The sequence below is a fragment of the Pimephales promelas genome, chromosome 2 (genome assembly GCF_988280905.1).
Source record: "Pimephales promelas chromosome 2, fPimPro1.hap1.1, whole genome shotgun sequence".
Lineage (NCBI taxonomy): Eukaryota > Metazoa > Chordata > Actinopteri > Cypriniformes > Leuciscidae > Pimephales > Pimephales promelas.
In genome coordinates, this window is record NC_142770.1 from 52,743,786 (window position 1) to 52,748,785 (window position 5,000).

The following is a 5,000-nucleotide window of genomic DNA, read 5'->3' on the forward strand; positions in this document are numbered from 1 at the left end:
GCATCCCCGCCTGGATGTCAGAAACCGATACCGAGCACCATTTTTTAGCCCGTCGCCTTGTCCGATTGGGGCGCTTGTCCCCTTCCTCGACAAAACCCCGAAGGCCCGTCTCAGGACCACCTCGGCACCGACGGGGGCTCCGCCAGGCAGACGCATTCGCTCGTGCCCGAAAACGAGGCGCTCTCCCCGGTCGCCAGCCGGGGGAGGTTCGTTAGCATTGGGAATCTCGTTCGCACGCAACAGCACGGACACTCGCCGTTTACCCAGACCGACCGTTCGACAAGCATATGCCTGGGGTGCACTTTTTCCATAAAACCAGCCCGTCTTTTCCTGGAGGTCTCGTACTTCCAGAGCTCCGACGGGGGCGCAGTCTGGATTTTATATGCCCACCCAGAGCGAGTCTGAGTGGGACTCACGACGGTCTGATCAATGGTAGGGGGTGCTCTGTGTTTTGCACCACCACACTTGCCCTCTTCCATACAGCCCCGAAGGCCCGTTTTAGGACCGTCTTCCCTCCAGGTCGAGCTCCAGGGGGTGTCGGGCGAATCTGACTCTGGCCCAGGACGGGGCCACCCTCCCTGGGCTGGCCAGGGAGGTCTGAGACCATGGAGCTTTGGAACCACACCACGTCATTGGACTTAGTCGATTTTACTCAAATTTTTTGGCACCAGAGCCGGACCCCGCCACGCGCGCCGGGCTCGTGCCCAGGAAAGACGCACCCTGCCTGGGGTGCACTTTACATAAAACCGGCCTGTCTTTTCCTGGAGGTCTCGTACTTCCAGAGCTCCGACGGGGGGGGCGTAGTCTGGATTTTATATGCCCACCCAGAGCGAGTCTGAGTGGGACTCACGACGGTCTGATCAATGGTAGGGGGTGCTCTGTGTTTTGCACCACCACACTTGCCCTCTTCCATACAGCCCCGAAGGCCCGTTTTAGGACCGTCTTCCCTCCAGGTCGAGCTCCAGGGGGTGTCGGGCGAATCTGACTCTGGCCCAGGACGGGCCACCCTCCCTGGGCTGGCCAGGGAGGTCTGAGACCATGGAGCTTTGAACCCACGTCACGCCATTGGACTTAGTCGATTTTTCTCAATTTTTTTGGCACCAGAGCCGGACCCCGCCACGTGCGCCGGGCTCGTGCCCAGGAAAGATGCACCCTGCCTGGGGTGCACTTTTCAGAAAACCAGCCTGTCTTTTCCTGGAGGTCTCGTACTTCCAGAGCTCCGACGGGGCGTAGTCTGGATTTTATATGCCCACCCAGAGTGAGTCTGAGTGGGACTCACGACGGTCTGATCGCTGGTAGGGGTCCTCTGTGTTTGCCACCACCACGCTTCCCCCTCTCTCATACATCCCCGAAGGCCCGTTTTAGGACCGTCTTCGCTCCAGGCGGAGCTCCAGGGGTGGCGGGCAAATCTGAATCTGGCCCAGGACGGGCCACCCTCCCTGGGCTGGCCAGGGAGGTCTGAGGGCATGGAGCTTTGGAACCACACCACGTTATTGGACTCTGTCTATTTTTTCCCCCAAACTTTGGCACCAGAGCCGGACCACCACACCATGTGCGCTGGGCTCGTGCCCAGGAAAAGATGCACCCTGCCTGGGGTGCACTTTTCAGAAAACCAGCCTGTCTTTTCCTGGAGGTCTCGTAACTTCCAGAGCTCCAGCGCGGCGTAATCTGGATTTTTACATGCCCACCCAGAGTGACTCTGAGTGGGACTCACGACGGTCTGATCGCTGGTAGGGGGTCCTCTGTGTTTGCCACCACCACGCTTCCCCTCTCTCATACATCCCCGAAGGCCCGTTTTAGGACCGTCTTCGCTCCAGGCGGAGCTCCAGGGGTGGCGGGCGAATCTGAATCTGGCCCAGGACGGGCCACCCTCCCTGGGCTGGCCAGGGAGGTCTGAGGGCATGGAGGTTTGGAGCCACCGCACATTTTTTGTACTCTGTCGTTTTTCGAGATCTGGGCTTCAGAGTCGAGCCCAGGCTCCGTTTCAAGGTGGGCATTGGGCTTCGTTCTTGCCCAGGAGACCCGCACCCTGCCTGGGATGCACTTTTCAGAGAAACCGGGCCGCCTTTTCCTGGAGGTTCTCGTGTTTTTCAGAGCTCCACCACAGCAGAGATTGAATCCTCTTCCCCAGCCAGAGTGCACCCTCTCTGGCTTGGGTGAGTGCCTTGAGTGCCCTGGAGGTCCGAACCAACAGCACGTTTATGGACTTTGTCTATTTTTCCAAATTCGACTCCAGAGTCAAGCCGGCCAAGGGGCTCTCTGAAGGCCCCTCTCTCCCTCCCTCATCCTCTACAAGAGCCCCATGGTCCGTTTTAGGACCGTCTTCGCTCCAGGCGGAGCTCCAGGGGTGGCGGGGGAAATCTGAGTCTGGCCCAGGACGGGCCACCCTCCCTGGGCTGGCCAGGGAGGTCTGAGGGCATGGAGGTTTGGAGCCACCGCACCTTTTTGGACTCTGTCGTTTTTCGAGATCTGGACTTCAGAGTCGAGCCCAGGCTCCGTTTCAAGGTGGGCATCGGGCTTTATTCGTGCCCAGGAGACCCCGCACCCTGCCTGGGATGCACTTTTCAGAGAAATCGGGCCGTCTTTTCCTGGAGGTTTCGCGTTTTTTTTTTTTTTCAGAGCTCCACCACAGCAGAGATTGAATCTGCTTCCCCAGCCAGAGTGCACCCTCTCTGGCTTGGGTGAGTGCCTTGAGTGGCCAGGGCCAACATCACCCACGGGCATCGGGCTTTATTCGTGCCCATGAGACCCGCACCCTGCCTGGGATGCACTTTTCAGAGAAACCGGGCCGTCTTTTCCTGGAGGTTTCGCGTTTTTTTTTTTTCAGAGCTCCACCACAGCAGAGATTGAATCTGTTTCCCCAGCCAGAGTGCACCCTCTCTGGCTTGGGTGAGTGCCTTGAGTGGCCAGGGCCAACATCACCCACGGGCATCGGGCTTTATTCGTGCCCATGAGACCCGCACCCTGCCTGGGATGCACTTTTCAGAGAAACCGGGCCGTCTTTTCCTGGAGGTTTCGCGTTTTTCCAGAGCTCCACCACAGCAGAGATTGAATCTGCTTCCCCAGCCAGAGTGCACCCTCTCTGGCTTGGGTGAGTGCCTTGAGTGGCCAGGGCCAACATCACCCACGGGGCATCGGGCTTTATTCGTGCCCAGGAGACCCGCACCCTGCCTGGGATGCACTTTTCAGAGAAATCGGGCCGTCTTTTCCTGGAGGTTTCGCGTTTTTTCCAGAGCTCCACCACAGCAGAGATTGAATCTGCTTCCCCAGCCAGAGTGCACCCTCTCTGGCTTGGGTGAGTGCCTTGAGTGGCCAGGGCCAACATCACCCACGGGCATCGGGCTTTATTCGTGCCCATGAGACCCGCACCCTGCCTGGGATGCACTTTTCAGAGAAACCGGGCCGTCTTTTCCTGGAGGTTTGGCGTTTTTCCAGAGCTCCACCACAGCAGAGATTGAATCTGCTTCCCCAGCCAGAGTGCACCCTCTCTGGCTTGGGTGAGTGCCTTGAGTGGCCAGGGCCAACATCACCCACGGGGCATCGGGCTTTATTCGTGCCCAGGAGACCCGCACCCTGCCTGGGATGCAGATCGGTTTGTGTGAGTCCTGGTTGTGTGAGCGTTACCCTTCTACATCACCCCCAAGGCCCGTTTTAGGACCGTCTCGGCTCCGGGCGGACAGCCGGGGGGCGGGGGGCGAATCTGCCTCCGGCCCGGGTCGGAGCTCCCTCCCCGGGGCCGTGCGTGGAGACCCGTCGCGCCCGGAGCTCCCGTGCAACCCCACGTTTTGGACTTGGGTTTTGGAGCGAGCGAGCGGGGTCGAACCCCGGGGGCCGAGCCGCCACGGAGTCCCCGAGCCCCGGGGACGAAGCCCCGGGAGCGAGGTCCCTCCGTGGAGGCGCGAGCCCCCAGGGCCCGGCCGCCCGCCCGGGGAGGAGAGCGCACGCTCCCCTACCCCTCAGAACCCACGTGGCTGGTTGCAGCAGACCCTGTGCACCGGAGGTTCCTCCAGGAGCGCGGGGCTGGGTGCTCTAAGCCCAAGTCATACAGGCAACCATGCCTCCCCGGGACTCCCCCTGCGAGCGGCGGCTGTTTGAAGGACGGTAACCCCACCGCACGGGGCTTCAAACGACCGTAGCTCTCCGAAGGCGGCTCCGATCGACGCCAAATTTTTGTCGGCTGGAGAACGGGACGAGACCTTTCGAATGAGACCGCCCCCAGCCCCGTGGGCCCCCGGGGGCCCGAGATACGGGCCCCCAAAGCGCCCCGGAAGCGGAAAAACGCAAATATCTCGCCGAAAACTCGACGTGCCCGGCCGAGGCCGGGCTCATTCGAACCGTCTCGCCGAGCTGAACGCGTCCATATGCGTTTCGTCGTTTTTGGTCGAGTATTCGCGGAGATATCGGCCGAAAACCCTCGGCCGCGCTCTGAAATGGCGCCCGCCGATGACGTCACGATCCCGGGAGAAAATCGCCCGTATCTCCGCGACGCGAAGGCCCAGAGAGCTCAAATTTGGGTGGCGAGGTCCCACGGGGGCCCTCGCTCGAACCAGGGCGGCGGCGGGCCCCGGGGACGCCCCCTACCGGATCGCCGTTCGCCGGGACCCCCGACTTTGAACGGCTATAACTCGGGGACCCGGGCGAGTTGGACCTCGTGGGTGGGCTCTTTCGAAAGGCCCCGTCCGGCACTACGGTCGATTCGAGTTTGGGGAAGATTGGCCCGGGGGTTCGCGAGATATAAGCCAAAAACGCCGCGCCTTTGACCGGGCCTAACTCCCTGACCCCGAGGCCCCCGGGGACGCGGGTGGCCTCTTTGGATAGGGCCCCCCGAGGCCTACGGAAGACCCGAGTTTGAAATTTTTTCGCCCGGCCGTTTTCGAGATATCGGCGAAAAACGGAATCTTCCCGTCCGGTGGGTGGGTGGGTGTGGGTGTGGGTGTCTCCGGGGGGCGGGGGGACTTCCAGGACCCCGGGGGGGCCACCTGGCCGTGCCCGAGGACGGT